Source organism: Lutra lutra, chromosome 13 (genome assembly GCF_902655055.1).
Source record: "Lutra lutra chromosome 13, mLutLut1.2, whole genome shotgun sequence".
Taxonomy (NCBI): Eukaryota; Metazoa; Chordata; class Mammalia; order Carnivora; family Mustelidae; genus Lutra; species Lutra lutra.
In genome coordinates this window covers 65,680,949-65,699,755 of record NC_062290.1, presented here as the reverse complement: position 1 = coordinate 65,699,755, position 18,807 = coordinate 65,680,949, and positions in this window count along the sequence as shown.

The following is an 18,807-nucleotide window of genomic DNA, read 5'->3' as shown; positions in this document are numbered from 1 at the left end:
TTATTGATATAATAAATAGTAAAATTAATACATTCAAAAAGGAATAAGATGAATCAGAAAACTGTTGTGGAGTAACTAGGTAGGAAAGGCAGTCAGAAAAAACCTGAGTACCAAGAAGAAAACCTTTGAAAATCTGGAGAGAACTTCCTAGGAAAGGGAACAAGGGTAAAAACTGAAGAGAAAAGAGGGTCATCAGGTTCAAGAAACAGAAAGAAGGTCACTGTGTTTGAAGAGCTACTGGCAGGGAAAGAGTGGACTGAGAGAAATAAGGGATTTAGCATTATGAAGGCAAAAGAGGGTACAGTAGGGGAGTGATATAACAGATTTTTATTTTAAAAGGAGCACTTTGGCTGCTGGGTAAAGAGTGGATTATAAAGAACAAAAGTAGGAGCAGAATTTGTAGGTTCCTGAGCACACCATGCTTGCCCACATTTCTTTATTTTACAACTTCAGCAAACTTTTGCTCATCCTTTAGATCTCAACCAAAATACTGGCACCTCTCTGAAGCCTCCTGTCATTTACTGAGGAAGATCTGAGTACTTTTTCCTCCAGAAATCCCATTGCATCTGAGGGAATCAGAGCACATTGTTAGAGTCCACAGTCCTTTGGAAGGATCAGAGAATAATGTATGTTTCTGGTGTCTGTGTTATTTTTCTTTATATGCTAGAGAAAATGTTGCTACTGTCATTCCATCTCAATTACTCCAGCTCCCCAAGTTGAAGGTGGATGAAAGAATCCGTTGCACTTTTAAGGAGGTCATAGTCATTTTTATATAAAGCCAACATTCTAGAGCATACCTTATCCTAAATTCAGTACATAAAGTTACATAAAGAAGAACTTTAAAATATCAAGTGCTAGAAGAGATGGCTAATATAATAAACATTTTTATGTTTGGTTTTTGTTTGTTGCTTCTAATGTTGATCTCAGCACTATGGAACAGACCCTACCCTGGACAGCTCCCAATAGTTTATTAAACCCTCCCCATGCTCCTGAGAGAGAAGTCTCCCTCCCCACTATAATCATAACCATGTGGATTTCTTTCAAGGACATCAGAATCTTGCATATTTATAAAGTTCATGCGGCTCAACTTTCAAATTCAGTCTTCATTCAGCAAGAAGTGAAGTACACATTTGATGGTTTCTTGAAGAAGAAATACATTTTTTTCCTATTTCCTAACGAGTTTTTGATTTTTCTCTTTTGTCCCCAGAATACTCCCCTGGGGGTTTTCTCATCCTCTAGCCATGGTCAAACCCTAATCCTTCTTACAGGCACCCACACCTAGATGCCAAACCCACAGATAAAAAGCAATTTCCTCCTGAAGTTTCCTGATGGGAATCGTGGTAGACTCTCAAGAACCCAAGTTAGGAAATATTATGGAAATTTAGAAGGAATTACACCCTTTCCCCCAAGCCTTCAGACTGTCTGAAAACAATTCAACACATGTTGAGTGCCTAAGTGCCCTTCTGCTAGCTAGTTTCAGTGAGGTTAAAGGGATGCTGCAACCTCTCCTGTAAAAACCAAGTGAAAAGCTGCCCTGAAACGCTACACGTCTAATTTAGAAAGGTGTTGCAGTGGAACCCAAGGTTCCTTAATTAACATAATGCTTCCCTTTCACGTTTTTTCCTAATGAATGGGCCCTCCATTGCCTCATTGTCCAATCAGTGCGACTTTGAATTGCCACAAATGAGAAGGCCTTTGCATGAACACAGTTGCCTACATGGAAAAAGCGGCACACTCACAAAGTTGTTCAGGGCCAGCTGTCAAATCAGAGATGAAAGGACTGATTTTTTTAGGAGTTCGCAGAACAGATGAGGAAAACACTTTTAAAGTGCTGTCAAGGTGCAGCTGTCCTTGAAGAAATGGCTTCCTGACAGCAGCTGGTACATTCCTTCCTGCCAATGTTTAATTTCTCTCAGAGAGGCAGGGCTTTAATTAGGTTCCTAGGGCAGCTAGCTCTGTATCTTTGACCTTATCAAGGATGCAGGATTTCAAAGCACAAGCTTAGATAGTTCTCCCTTCATTACTGATCAAAACTCTCCCCAGAAACACTCCTGGGCTCAGACTTCAGTTCCTCAAAAACCAAAGCTGCCTTTTCATGCTTCCTTCTAATGGGTAGTCTCATACTAGCATCCCTGTCATTGCCAGGTTCTTCAAGGGAGCAGGGAGTGTTCAGGAGACAGAAATTAGATGCAATTCGCATAAGAAAATGTTCATGTCTGGTGCTACTTACATGCTCCACCGTAAAGGCCTTCTAATATTGAAAGAGGTTTGCATCTGGTTTATTGACTTGATTTTCAAATGTATGACACTCTGAGTGAGAGAAAAAAATTCCTGTAATTGAATACTGGGACTTAGTTTCAACCTGGTTGAGAGTGAGTAATTCCTCTAAAAAGACAGATGTTGAATTTTAATAATAGAATTTTTTTGGCATGTAGAATTAAGCATAGAGCATCTGCTTTTACAATACCAACATCTGTTTCTTTGACATCCCTGCCTTTCCTTCTGCTAGATCCAACTGTGAATTTACTATAGAATCTGATATGGAAAACAGATGAAATTGCTCTTGACATGTTGAATTCTACAGGGCCAGCATATACCAGACTATCAGGATTAAACTCACATTCTAAAAGGAGAAAAACTTCTGAGTCACTCCTGCTCATGATACTCAGCTTTCCAGCTGAAATCAGGAAATGCAGAATTTTTCAAGGGAAGGGCGATATCAATTACAAATGACATTGCATTGTTTTATTGCAATAATTTTGAAAAATTATTTTAAAAGCAACCGTTGGGATGCCTGGGTGGCTTGGTCAGTTAAACGGCTACCTTCAGCTCAGCTCATGATCTCAGGGTCCTGAGATTAAGCCCTGCATGGGACTCTCTGTCCTGGAGGGAACCTGCTTCTCCTTTTCCTTTGCCTGCCGCTCCCCGGGCTTGTGCTCACCCTCTCTCTCTCTCTCAAATAAATAAATAAACTCTTATTAAAAAATAAATAAAAGGCAACTAAGTATGTCATTAATAGAATCATGTAGTAGATGTCAGTCACTGAGAAAATTCACCTAAGAAAAGTCATTTCCTTGATTACGAGCTTTAAAAAAAGGCATTCAGAAAGACTAAAATCACTAAAAATGCAATACAGTTTTACAGTAAGAAGAAAATTATCATTAGGTGACCATAATGATAATGGACTGTTCAACTCTCTACTCCTATATCACTTTAATTCCCATGTATTTATTTATTCATTCATCAGATATCATTACAGGTTAATTCTGTACCAGTGGGGTTAGGTGTTAAGGATATAGACCTTACTATGGCAAACATAGGCCCTGTCCTTGGGAAATGTATGGTCTAGTGGGAAAACATACATTTAACATATAAATATGCAAGTAAAGATTACAAATTTTGTTAAGGGCTCTGAGGTAAAACTATAAATTTTTCTGAGATAAACTAGATAAAGCATTCTGGAATTATTAGTAAGGGAAGGTATTCAGAGGAAGGGACATTTAACCCAGTACCTAAGGAATGAGTACACACTAATAATGAGGAGAAAGTGAGGTCTTGGGGTGCGGGGGGAGGGCAACACATGAGAAACTGAAAAAAGCCAATAAAGCTAGAAAGTACAATGACTAAGGGCAGAGGATGAAGTGAGACAGGAGAGATACAACTGGATCCATGTTGATCTCTGCAGCCATCTCAGTATTGCCTGAGGTTCCAAAGCCACTGTTGTTCTTGGCTTGGAAGAACAAGGAAGCCCCAGAACAGAGACTCACTGGTCCACTGACCAGTGGTTTGACCTCACAGCTGGCATGCCCATGGTCACAAGTTCAACCTTATATCCCAATTTGAGTAATGGATCACCTGTCATTTTTACTCCTTGGAGATTTACACTGAGGACTTCCACCAGTTTTCCCAGTTCTGCTGGGCCTGAGGTGAGGCTGGTGTTGGCAGTGACCCTATGCTGATCATTAAATCCCTGCACCATGGTTGAGGAGTCTTATACTACACTCGAGGGTTGCAAAAAAAAAAACCACATACACAACAATTCACCCAAGTGCCTGCAGGCAATAGGAGTGGATTTTAGAACCTGGACATCCAGGCTTCGGGAACAGTAGAAACTAGAGACTTGTGTTGGGTCCTTGGTAGCTCTAGGGACTTTATGCCTCTTCCCTCAAATGCTTTCCCATTTATATAACATAGCTACTCTCTCCCTGCCTGTGTCTCCTGGCTTCTCTACCAGCTTTGCCATCACCTTTGTGTCTATTACCCATGGCTCCTCCCTTGTAACTTTCATTCTACGTGATTCTGCTACGTTTTCTCAGTTTTCTCTAGAGATAGAATCTGATAGAGTCAATTTGTCTTATTGCATCAGCCCAGCTTATTTTTTTTTAAAGATTTTATTTATTTATTTGACAGAGAGAAATCACAAGTAGGCAGAGAGGCAGGCAGAGAGAGAGGAGGAAGCAGGCTCCCTGCTGAGCAGAAAGCCCGATGTGGGGCTCGAACCCAGGACCTGGGATCATGACCTGAGCCGAAGGCAGCGGCTTAACCCACTGAGCCACCCAGGCGCCCCAGCCCAGCTTATTGATTATTTGAACTTGGATCAGTATCATCCCTTAATCCCATCAGCTGTGTCCAGAGGACATAGAGCCAGATATTAAGAAACATTGCTGCCCTTCTTGCTTTCAAACTATACTACAGAGCCATGGTAATCAAAATAATATTGTGCCATCATGAAAGTAGACATATAGGCCAATGGAACAAAATCAGGATCCAGAAGTCAGCCTTCTCATGTACAATCAACTAATATTTAACAAGGAAGACAAGAATACTTAGTGGAAAAAGGATAGTTTCTTCAATAACTAACATTAGGGAAACTGGATAATCACATGCAGAATGAAATTGCACCTTTATTTTACTCCACTCCCCAAAATGAATTCAAAATGGAGTAAGAACTTAAACATAGGTCCTAAAACAAGAAAACTTCTAGAATACAAGAGAGGGAAAGATCCTTGGCCTTGGTCTTGGTAATGATTTTTAAAATATGACACCCAAAGCACCAGCAATAAATGCAAAAAAATAAATAAGTTAGACTGCATCAAATCAAGAAGCTTCTACACAGCACAGGAAAGAGTCAACAAAACGGAAAGGCAACCTACAGAATAGGAGAAAATATTTGCAAATCATGTATCACATAAGGAGTCAAAATTATCACCTCATACCTGTCAGAATAATCCTCATCAAAAATACAGGAGAAAACAAAAGTTGTCCAGGATGTGGAGAAAAAGGAACCCTTATGCTCTACTGGTGGGAATGTAAATTGGTATAATCACTAGGGAAAATAATATGGAGATTCCTCAAAAAATTAAAAATAGAGCTACCATATGACTCAGCTATCCCACTTTTCTGCATATATCCGAAGGAAATGAAATCAGGATCTCAAAAGAGATACCTGATCATCAAAGAGATGTTCCTTGAAGCATTATTCACAATAGCCGAGATAAAGAAATAACCTAGTGTCCATTTACAGCTGAATGGATGAAGAAAATGTGCGAGATATATGTATATATAAATTGGATATACATACATACATAGTAGAATATTATTCAGTCATGAGAAGGAAAAAAAGTCCTTCCATTTGGGACAACGTAGATAGACCTTGAGGGCATTATGCTAAGTGAAGTAAGTCGGACAGAGAAAAACAAATGCTGCACTACCTCACTTATATGTAGAATGTAAAAAAGCCAAACTCAGAAACAGAAATAGAATGGAAGTTACTAGAGGCTGGGGGAGAGGGGAGATGTTGGTCGAAAGGTATAAACTTACAGTTAAGGTGGCTAAGTTCTGCAAATATAATGTACTGCACTGTAACTACAGTTAACAATACTGCATTATATACTCAAAAGTACCTGAGAGAGTAGATCTTAAACTTTCTCACCACCAAAAAAAGAAATGGTAATTATGTGAAGTAAAAAAAGGTATTAACTTTTCCTACTGTGGTAATCATTTCACAATATATAAATCTATTAAATCAACACATTGTATGTCTTAGACTTACATAATGTTATATGTCAATTGTATCTAAATAAAGCTGGAAAAAAATAAATAAAATAAAAATGAAACAACATTGCTGCCAAAGTATTATCTATTTAGCCCAGATTGTATTCATAGCGTGGCTGCTCAGAAAAAACTGTATTATGGGGCGCCTGGGTGGCTCAGTGGGTTAAGCCGCTGCCTTCGGCTCAGGTCATGATCTCAGGGTCCTGGGATCGAGTCCCGCATCAGGCTCTCTGCTCAGCAAGAAGCCTGCTTCCCTCTCTCTCTCTGCCTGCCTCTCTGTCTACTTGTGATCTCTCTCTGTCAAATAAATAAATAAAATCTTTAAAAAAAAAAAAAAAAAAAAAAAGAAAAAACTGTATTAGTTGTTAAAACTTGTTTACCTCAATTTTCTCATTTACGAATGATGGCAATGCTACCTTTACCTCTTTCAAAAAGATATTATGATTATAATATGAGACGTGGGTTTTTAAATCACCTAAAAAAGTTAAAAGTCACAAGAACTGTGGTTCTGGTATTACTATACCTAAAATATTTTTATCATCATCAAATTAAAGATACAACAATAGAAGTCTACCCTATGGCTACCATACTGAAGGGAAAAGGATAATACCTATGATCTTCGACCATCATCTTTCAGCATCATTTCTCCTTCTTGTTCCTATACCATTTATTATATGTTTATATCTCTATTTTCTCCACTAGACCATTAACTCACCAAATATTTTCTGAGCCAGACACTATGCTAGGAATCTAATATGCAACACTGGGCAACATAGAGTGGTCTCTGAACCCAAGGGTTTTCTTGTCCAACCCAAAAGACAGACAACTAAAAATCTGTATCTACAAACAGTAATAAGCATACGATAGCTTTGTATGTCCAACTTAATATCCAGCATCTAAGTAAGTATTCACAAGGCCATGACCATGTGTAACTGCTACCATCATGCCTCCCAGTAGATAACGGGAGTGTTTGCTGAATGATGAGTGCACTGTAACAAGTTCAACCTTCTGGGACCCATCCAGGAAAAGGATATAGTCTAGTCTGAAACTTAGAGGAGGAATTCCCAGGAGGAGAGTCTTTCTTAGGTTAGAGAAGCCATTATCAAAAAGTCAGTTGCCGAAATATGTGTGAAAGTAAATAAGCACATGGTAAGCACTCAATAAATGTTAGCTGCTATTATTTTTTTTTTCATTTTTATTGTCTTTGGACTACAAATACACCACTATAATGAAGAATCAAGCCAAGCCTTTAGAGGCTTTTCATAATATATTTAAAAAGCTGCAACATAAACTATGTACATAGAGCAAATTATTTGACTCACATTATAATTGAATCCGGGTTAAAATTAGGTGTCTCCTAGTGGGGGCTTCAAAATCATTTTTATTTCCTTGATTCTCTTTGAAAATGATCCTGTAAACACGTGATAGAAACAATAGAACAAAGGGGGAATGATCAAACGAGGTACAGTTTGTGAGAACAATGGCTATTTGTTGTGTTTAAATTTCTAGGAACGTGATACACTCCATAACTGTGGCTTCACTCTCACTGCATTCCATTAAATGTGGGAGATTGTTGGTTGGTTATGCTGAGTGCTTCTTTTCATTATCCTTACAGCACAAATAATAAGTTGATTTTCAAACTACAAATGCTTTCTTTTTAATCAAGCTTTTGCCAGAGTGGAACTTAAGTTCAAGAGTTGTTATTACTTTAAAAATCTGTCTTAACAACACAAATCACTATGGTTTCTAAGCACTCTATTGCCTCCAAATCGTGTTAACATGTGCACCCAGAGACTTGGGTGTTGGGCCAAATCTTATAAATCTAAATGAGAAAGAAAACAAAGTTCAATGACTATAGATAGAAAAACAAGTACTGTGAATGCACTGGTTTTAAACACTTTGGGTTATTTTAAAGACCATACAGAATAAGGATGTGAAAATATTGTCTACCTACTTGTTCTCAACTTACTAATTCTGAAAAGTACAAAGAATATCTTTATTAGGCACCTGCGCTTATACCGATTTAAAGAAAAAAAATCTTTTACAACAAAAGGATCTTCACATTTGGGAAGATGTCCTATGAATAAACACTTCTGTTGAATTTATTTGGGAGCGTTTAAGGTAACAGTCCAGTCAATTAAAAAGTTTAGGGTCCATTACCCAAATTAATGGTAGAATATCTATTGTACTGTTTTTTCCAAAAATTCAAAACATACTACACTGTATTTCATAATTCCATATAATGTTTGACTAACACTGAGAATTTGATTGTTCTAAATCCTGGGATTGTAGGGTTCCTTATGGTATCATCCCCCTATCATTTAAGTCTACTTGCCTTGAAGGTAATGTACAAACACCAGGAAGCCTTTGACGTTAATCTGCCTTGATGATAGAATAGCCTTTTCTCAGCAGATAGAAAAGGATCAAAGAACAGCCCTCATCTGCAGTTCTCTTTTAAAAAGCAAATAAAACAGGGAGGGATAGCCTGAAAGACACAAATTCTCTATAAAAGGACATATTATACATTTATTTGATTTTTTAAATTTTACACACACAGAAAGCCATGAATGTTTTTGTGTTTATATGTATAAAAACTTCAAACAATAGTGTCACTACTTCCCAGATGCTTTCCCCAAGACAGCTGCTACTCTATTTGGTTTATGAGCATATGGCACACATGTTCATATAGAGATATGTAATTTTGTATTTCCTTTTTAGGTTAATCGGTGCCTTTATTTATTTTCCTGAAAGTTTCTTCTGGGGCGCCTGAGTAGCTCAGTAGATTGGGTGTCTGCCTTCAGCTCAGGTCATGATCTCAGGGTCATGGGATGGAGTCCTGTATCAGGCTCCCTGCTCAGCAGAGAGTGGACTTCTCCCTCTCCCTGTGCCCCACCCCTGCTTCTACACTCCCTCTCTCAAATAAATAAGTAGAATCTTCAAAAAAAGAAATAAAAGGTAAGTTTCTTTTTTGCCTAAAAATATATCCTGGAGTTTTTCAAATGTCAGTACATGTATATATAGCTACCTGATCCTTTAGAACTGCTACAGACTTGGTATTCTATGAATGTGAGCACCACAGTTTATTCAACTAATTACCAATTGATGGATTTTGTTCTTACAAATAATGCTGTGGTAAACATACTTCTACTTACTACATCCACATCTGAATACTTCCCTAAGATAGATACCTAAAAGTGGGATTGCTGCCTTGATGATTATATATATTTAAATACTTACGAGCTGCTGCCAAATTGGACCATCCAAAACGTTATACCAATTTAGACATCCAGCCGCAGAGCATAAATGGGACTTCCCAGTTCCCTACACTCTCGTGATTATTGAGATTAAAATTTGCCAATGTGTTAGGTGAAAATATCTTACTATTTTTTTTTGCATTTTCTTGATTATTAGTAAGGTTGAGTATCCTTACATATGTTTATGGGGCATTTGTATTTCTTCTTCTGAATTCTGTTATTATTTACTATACATCTGCTGTTAGGATTGCATTTTGCCTTGTAAGACAATTCAAAGAATTGGACTTTGAGGGGAAGGATGGTACTTCAATGGGAAAATGAGAAACACTATAGACAAACATATCCTCCATTGTTACTGAATATTGTAAACCACAACCATGGCTGAGTAGTAATTGAGTAGATTTAATGTACTACCATAAGATAATATGAATTCTAGGATTCGGAATGCTGTGTAAGTTTCACTTAATAGTATTTCAGAAAACTTTTGACAGTTTACTTAACTCCTCTGCTGCTTAGTCACCTCATCTGTAAAATGGAGATAATCTTACCTACCTGATAGAGTTGTTTTGAGAATTAAATGAGTTTGATGTATGTATGTATGTGTATATATAGATGTATATATATACACATCTATATATATATATATATATATATATATATATATATATACATATATATAAAGTGATTGGAATAGTGCCTGGCCTAGAATAATTGCTATACTAATATTAATTATTATTATAATTTCCAGTAGGAAGGTTGTGTAAATAACTCATTGTACCTCGATTTACATGTGTGGATGAATAGAATGTATGTGAAAAATGGTGATATAAAGAGCAATGCAAGAGTTACTTCAAATATATATATATATATCTATATATAGATATAAATTCTCCATATATATGTATAGTGTATATATATATATATAGTGATTATATATATATAGTGATATATATATAGTGATAATTTCTCATTATGTGAATGGGGAATGGTATGATGAACAATAATTGTGAAATCTCCCAAGAGAAGAACAAGTATCTGAGAAGCCTATCTGTTGTTGCCAACCAGTTGTTTTGGTTATATTTCTCTTCCTGGAGTGCAAGTAGGTGTGTGTGTGAGGGGCAGGAAAGCCAACTAGGGCAGGAAATCCTACCGGAAAACATTCAAAGCAGAGGGTACTAGTAAAACATCCAAGTCAAAATCTTTGAGGGCAACATGAATGTTAGGAGCTCCTCAGACACAATGTGAAGAGTGGGAGGGACTCAGCCCAGTCCCAGAAACAGGACAGAAGTTGAGTCAGAATGAGAACAGGCAGGAATCAAAGAACAGGAAGTGAGACAATTGCATCACTCTTGCTTGAACTGTATGACTCACTTTTATGAGTCACTGGGTGTTAGGCAGGCTTACACACAAAGGACAAAAAGATTCAATACTGAAATCAAATGGACAATTACCATGATCTAGATTGACTAGACTAAAACCACCATGATCTTCAGTGTGTGTATCGTTGCTTTGTGCCACGGACATGATATGCAGCAAGTACTCTGAATTCAGGGTTCTAAGGACTCTGAATATGACACTAAGGATCTGCTCATCACACTGCAGTCCAGGACTCAAAGACATGGATCAACTGTATATAGGTATCTAACCAATGCGCTTCCAACATTAACTCTACTCCCCGTTGATAAATTTGAACATTAAAATGGATTTTAAAGGTATAAAGAGGCTTCTGTACTAGCAAAACAAAAACAAACAAACAAACAAAAACGACATAAATGAGAGAACAAGAGATTATATTTGCTTTCCTAAACCCCAAAGTTAAAATCATGGTGAATTCTTCCTAAACTAAGACAACTGCAATGAAGACTTTACTTCCATGCCTTCTCTTAAAGATTTTAGTCTCTGCTTTGTATTTGCAGAAAGGTATCTTTCATTTTCTTTTTAAGATTCTGAATATTTAAGGTTAACATATCCTCTAATTATTTCTGGAGACTCATTCTGGTATTGGGACCATTCACCATTTGACATATTTGTATATTAGTGAAATCTTGCAGAGATTTTCAGTGAGGAATTTTAGTGATAGTATTAATTTTGAGTATCACATGTTCTATTATAAAATTATATGCACAGCATAAATTGCAACAGTGTCTTGCCCATATTTTGTTTGGGAGGGGAGGGTGAGGTGTGAGGGGGTAGTGGGAGGGGGAGCTTGAAGAGGGAAGCAGGTTGTGGAAAAGGCCCTGTACTTGTGGTCAAAATCCATGATTGAGATAAGTATCACCACTTACCAGCTAGACAAATCACTGAGCTTCCTTTCTTATATTTGTAAAATAAATAACTGTGGGGATTAAAAATCTAATATGTGTGAAATTTCTCCATAATAATAATAGCTGACACTTTGGAGTGCATACCATGTGCCAAGAACTCAGCTAAGTGCGTTATATGGATCATTTCATTAAATCCTCACAACAACCCTGTGAGTTAGGAATTAGTTGCATCATTTTACAGATGAACAGCTTGGAGAAGTCAAATAACTTGCCCAAAGCTACAGTGCTTGTAAGTGTAGTAAGTGGGGTTTCAAGATCAGCATTAACTCCAAAATTAAACTTAATCACTGTTTTATATACTACTTCCTTCCATCTTTTATTGGCTCCTAATACACATATCAGCACAAAGTAACTTTCAGCTGTTGTGCCAACTCTGACTCTCAAGAATTCTACGTTTGACAAGGATTTTTCTTACTAGACCACTATTGCTCAATAAACCATTGTGCTAAGTGTTTCATCTAAAAATTTCATTTCATTTAATCCTCATAATAATCCTATGTTGTAGAGTTATCCCATTTTACAGAGGAGGAAAAGTTAATCAAACTCCACAATATCACACAGCTAGGTATATGGGAACCATGATTTGAACCCAAATTCAGCTGGTTCCAGGGTCCACTTTCTTAAAGGCAATACTATATAGAGTCCCTTCTTATTCAGGGGTAAGTTCTAAAGTCAGTATATAAGGATAAGGCAAGAATCGCATTTAATCAAAGCAACCACTAAAAATCCCTTTAATCACAGATCGAGTACCATACATGGACATATTCTAGACCACAATGGGGACCCATTCATGCAACACCAGAAATTTTTCCTCCAGGATTAGAACAGATTGTTGTTCCTTCAACTGAGCACAGATGAAATAGGTACTGTTTAGAGGCCATGTTTTTGAAAAGCAAGTGTCTTTAACATAAGAATCATGCCCAGCTCAATAAAGTGTTCTTTTTATAAGAAGTAAATGGTGGGGGGAAGTAAATGGAAACTGAAGCCAACTGACTGAATAGCAAAGTAATATTTCCCATTTCGTGCTCTCTCTGGGGCATATAGCCACTGAATGAAAGGCTCACCTGTACTACTAACTTCTCACTTTTTTTTTTCCTTTTGAACACATGTAATGTGCTGCCACTACTGTGATGTAAGGCCACATCGAGGGTCAGGGGGAAATAGCTTCCTCACAAATGATTCATGTAGGTGATAAGAGTGGCAGTTTCTGCTTAAGTATTGGCTAAATCTGAAGCTCACTTTTCCTCTCATCTCCACATAGTTTATGCTTCTCTTTTGTAATATTTAACATGCTTTTCTTATTTGACCGCAAGTCCCCAAGGGCAGGAACGATGACTGTCCTCCTAACCACTTTATCCCAGAATGGGGATAGGTGGAATAATGGCCCAACTCAAAAAAATGTTGTTGGGTAATGAATGAAGAGACAAATAAATGAATGTGCTCTCTTTAAAATTAGAATCTTGCTGCAATGTCAGAAGAACCCATCTAACTAGAAAAAAAAAAAAAGGAGAACCCATATTATTTTATGGTGTTAACCTTCACTCAGTTTGACCCTCTCATGAAGAAGGCATGAAGAACACAATCTGTTAGATTTCTGGGACCTTAACCTATCAAATGTGCTGAGCACTTTATTACACGAAATGTTGAGTGAGGATAAGAGAATGGGCTCAGCAGTCCAATTGCCTGAGTTCATGGGCCCAGGCATTTACCTAACCTCTCCAAGCCTCAGTTTCTTCCTCTATAAAATGGGTAAGATTACAATTATAACTAACCTTTCTTAAGTATAAATTATAGGACTGGCACTATTCTAAATGCTTTATACAGTGAAGTTCATTTAACATTCCCAGACCCCCTGCAAGATGGCATCTATAAATTTAAGCATCTTATTCTGGTTTTGCAGCCAAGAAGCAGGAAGCCAAGCTGGCATTTTACTGGATCATTTCAACTCCAAAGGCTGTGTCTGAGGCCTGTGCTCTCACAGTGTGGCCACACTTAAGGTGGCCAGCCTCATAAAGCATTAGGCAAAGTGTCCAATACATAAAGAAGTCTCAATAAGTGTTAGGTCTGATCATTAATAATTAAAATAACAATATAATAATTGCATGCTCTGCATTCAAGAGGGCATGATAACCACAGGGAATGCTGTAGTCAGGCTGCCCTAATCCCCTGTCAAAACAAAGACTTCATTATCCCAGCTACCAGGAACATTGATGGTTGACAACTCATGACCAAGTCCCAAGTCTTTGGAAATGGCCCTCAGATAAAGGCATCTAGATTCACACCCTTTCGAGGCAGTTTTCTTCCAATATCTGGTTGATGAGACAAGGATGGGGGAGTGGGAGCAAAAGTCCTGTCCCCTTGCCTAAATTTGGAACAACCCTGAGAGACCAGCCCTCTCCAGAGGCTTCCTGTGCTGAGATTTCTACTCTAACTACATCACTTCCTCCCTCTGCACAATCTTGTTTCCCTCACCCTCTATGGTTCCCAAGCTCATTCTCCAATAAATTCTTGCATTCAAATCTTCATGTGAGAGTCTGTTTCCAGAAGAACTGGCCTAAGACAGTAAGAGAAGACTACACAGTGTCTCACAGCTTCCTAAAGAATCAGAATGCTCCATGAGGGCTTGGTTTCTCAAAGAGAATTGACTCCCAGATCTCTGACAGACCTGGGAGAGCAGTACTCTCCCATGATGCGCCCATTCTTTCTGGAATTCTCTTTCTTTCTTTCTTTGTTACATTCCTACCCAAATGCTTTTCCTGATACACACCCTTCTCTACCCACCTATTTCCATATTGAATTTGTCATCGACTTTTTCATTGACAAACTGATAATAAAGGTCTATAAAATTACTTAACAAGGTTGGAGTCAATTTATCAATTATAATAAAAACATTAAAAGTGTCAAAACTAGACTTTCCAAGGAAATATAAAATCGAATCCAATTTAAAATGTCTTGACATTCATTTCTTAATTTTGATGCCTAAATAGGAACACCATCCTCAAAATAATCTTGATTTGACTTAGGCACAAATATTAACTCTTACATTTATAGCTTAAAAACTCAGGTTATTAATACAGAGTTGGTGATAATCTTGCAACTTCCCTAAATTGTACTGTAAAACAGAGTCTCCATCTCAGATTACTCCTTGATAGAGCCCAAGTGAGCCTGCAAATTTATATTCTCTGTATTGGCTGGGTTGAGCTTTCCTGACCTGGGCCCAACAGTCTCCAACCTTGATAGATTATGCAAAGAGTTATGTATAGGTTCACAAAATTAACCAGAAAAAAAAATGTTCATGAATCTTCAATGCCTGAGCCTAATAACACAATGATTCACTCCTGATTCTTGCAAAAGAATTCTGTGGTTCACTTGCCATACTCCAGTAAGTGAGGGTGTTTCACGTAACAATTGGTCAAGTCTGACTGGAATATTAACCTTTGAGTGATCTTGGATTGACATTATTCTGAAAATAAAAAGCCTGTGAATTTTATTTATATCCAAACACTCGCTCATAAAACAATAAAGTAATTTTACACTAATTGGCTAACTGAACATGTGATACGCTGGAGTGATACTAACAAAGCAGAAACATAAGAGAAAGAGAAGAGCAAACACAAGCTGTCGTTCCAAGACTGCAATCCTCAGAGGAAATGCGGCAGGCATTTGCCCATGAAGAAATGCCCATGGTCTTCCATATGGGGGCATCCCTCGGCCTATTTTTGGTAGTGGTATAAATTCAAAATTGAGGGACGCAAGTAACAATTTGCAGAGGGTTTGTTATGGTTGAATGTGTGTGCACCAGTTCCCCCCAAATTCATATGTTAAAATCCTAACTCCCAAAGGTGATGGTATTAGGAGGAGGAAATTTTGGGAGGTGATTAGGTCAAGAGGGTAGAGCTCTCATGAATGGGATTGGTGTCCTTATAAACGAAACCCCATCGGGTTCCTTAGACTCTTCCACCATGTAAAGATACAAGGAAAAATCTGCCGCCCAGAAGAGGGCTCTCACCTAACCAGGAGGCACTCTGATGGCAAACTTCCAGCCTCCAGAACCATGAGAAATAAATTTCTGTTGTATACAAACCACCCAGTCTGTGGTGTTTGGTTCTAGCAGCCTATCGGACTAAGACAGTGTTCTCACATCTCAAGATGACTTCTCTAAGCATCCACAGAAGCTCTCCCCCACGGAAGGAGTACTTGAAGTTTACCCAAAATAAATAACTGAAGCTTTTTTCCCTTTCCTTGTCAGAGAAAGGAAGGGTCACAACCATCACACACTTGACTCAGCGTTTCTTAGAAGGAAGTGATTCCACAAAACAGTGCCTGTGAAGAGGCTCATTGAATCTGGAAAGCAGATGATCCAAAGTTCAGAATTCTACCTCAGCAACTTAGAGAAACCTCTTCTGTCAACACAGTCCAGCAGCCCCAGCTGTGATGACTGCCCATTCCTCCATAGAAGCAGCCATAACTGGTGGTTTTATTTTCACTGGCAGCTCCTTTTATGATTCAGATGTTCCCAGTTTCCTCAGTTAGTTTTTCCAGAGCTACTAAACCATCTTTCCATATTATGTCCAAATTGACAAGGTGTCAGGGAGGTGGGATGTAGTTAACTGACTGTTTTCTTTTCAGCTTTTATTATTTTACAGCTAAGGGTAAAGAGGCCCCTTGTTGGGGATTAACTATTTACCCAGTTTCTAAGTTTTTAAAATATACTACATTTTAAGCTCAAGCCCCAATTTGAATAATGATGAAATGAATTGCTTTAGCTTTTCTTTTTTCCAGATCCTAGAAAAGTTTACAAAGACACAGATTAGATGTTGTTTTTAAATAGCACATAACTCCCAGCATTCAGATGCAGAGAAGTAATTCAGAACAAGTGGCTTGAATGAACCTTAGGATATTTATGAATATATAAATTATAAGCAAAATAAGAGATCAAAATATGTTTTCTTTTAGTTAAAATTATTTGATGTGCTGCAATGTATATTATCATCATTGAGCATTCCTACCTTAGTTTAAATGAGTGTGTTTTTTAAAAATGCATGTTGGGCGCCTGGGTGGCTCAGTGGGTTAAGCCTCTGCCTTCGGCTCAGGTCATGATCTCAGGGTCCTGGGATCGAGGCCCGCATCGGGCTCTCTGCTCAGCGGGGAGCCTGCTTTCTCCTCTCTCTCTCTATGCCTGCCTCTCTGCATACTTGTGATCTCTCTCTCTGTTTCAAATAAATAAATAAAATCTTAAAAAAATAAATAAAAATGCATGTTAATCACAAGATTTTAACGTGGAAGAATTATACACTAAGCTTTAAAAAAATCTTCGGAAGCAAACCAAGAAACAACTCTTACCTGTAGAGAACAAACTGCTGCTTACCAGAGGGGAGGTGGGTGGAAGGTTGGGGGAAATAGGTAATGGGGATTAAGGAGTACATTTGTCGTGATGAGCACTGGGTGATGTATGAAATTGTTGAATTACTATATTGTACATCTGAAACTAATATATCAATGTATGTTAACTATGCTGGGCTTAAAATGAAAACTTACTAAAAATAAGCAAATAAAAATTAAAACACCAAAAAAAATCTTTAGAAAACATGATGTCAAGAAGAATGCAAAAACTGAGATGAAAGCTATTAAGTAGGTGACTGCTGAAGTCCTTTCATTTATAAGAGCCTGACATCTAGAAGTTCTTTCTTTGCAGTTGGGTTGAGTATTCCCCTTATCAAATTTAATAAATTTAGATAAATGCATTATGTGTCATTTGCACACTTCTCTCTTAATTCAAACAGAATACACAGAACATGGTGGGATTGATTGGATGGTTGGATTTTGATCTATTATTTCACACAAAGGATTTGAGACAACTGGCAAACCAAGAAATGCAATAGTGGGATATAAATGCATGTAAAACGCAAAATCAAAAAATTAAAATAAAAAAAGCAAAAACAAAGAAAATGTCATTATACTTCTTTTACCCGAATCTCCAAGTTGGTACTGAACTTTCTGGTAAAGACAGTGAAAGGGGTAATTAGGACCAATTATCTTTCTTATTTCTAGAAAGGAGGGAATCTGATGATTCTTAAAAGGAAACAAGATTTTTCTATAAATTATTTCTAAAAGAGTTGCTCACTGATAATTTTATGTAAACACAACTAAGATAGAAGAGAAAATCTTCAACTTTATTTCCAGCAAATGCTTTAGCAAATTTTGTTGTAACAAGTAAAATAAAAGACAAGTGCATAATGTGAAGTCTAATTTATTATGTGCAATGCTTCAATTAAAAGGAAATAACTAATGCAATCTAAATGTACAGGTTTAGTGGTGATTAAATCCAGTTGAGAGGGAGAATAAATCGATCTATGACTTCTGTTGCACTCTATTGAAATGTAAAAAGGCTTTCAAAGACTTTGGAGTTAAGTAATACAGTTTACCTATATACTGAAGCCCTGTACTTTTCATACTTGTGGTGGTGGTGGTGGTGGTGGTGGTTTTTTATGGTATATAGAGTTTGTGTTTAGTCAATGATAATAGCTAATATTGAGTACTCGTTATGTGCCATTGTGATAATTCAGGAATTCAGAAAGTTTACTCCATCAAAATCTGCGCCTTCTTTCCTACTCAGATGTCAGGTCTTAGACCTGATGACTGACCCATTCTTTCCACGCTATACACCACTTGGCTTAACTTTCTCTATATGAATTTTCCAAAACCACCGGTAACACTTCTCATCACATCCCAACAGTTATGTCACTTTAACACAAAGAAATACGTATTAGAACATTTCAACCTAAGATTTGTTCCCAGCTGTGGCTGAGTCTATTTGGCCATAATTGTAAACTCATATGTATATAAGGATTGGCATTTTAAAGAGATTGTCAACATCTGTAGGTCCTGCTCCCAGCAGCTTCTATCAGGTGCTTCTTTGTCTTGTCTGTTTATGGGTCAAGACTTTTGTTTCAATGTTTTCTATTTTTTTTCTCTATGAATCACTTTTATACTCTTTCAGACCAGAGGAAGAGGGTGGGAAGGAAGGCCAAAGCTGAAACCTCTAGTGGCCCCTACCATGCATACCCCCTATTCATGCATCAGTCCATACATGTGATACATCTATTCTTCTGATTGCTAAATAGCAAGTAAAATATGGTTAATACAGCTAGTACCTAATCTGCTGGAAGTAGGAA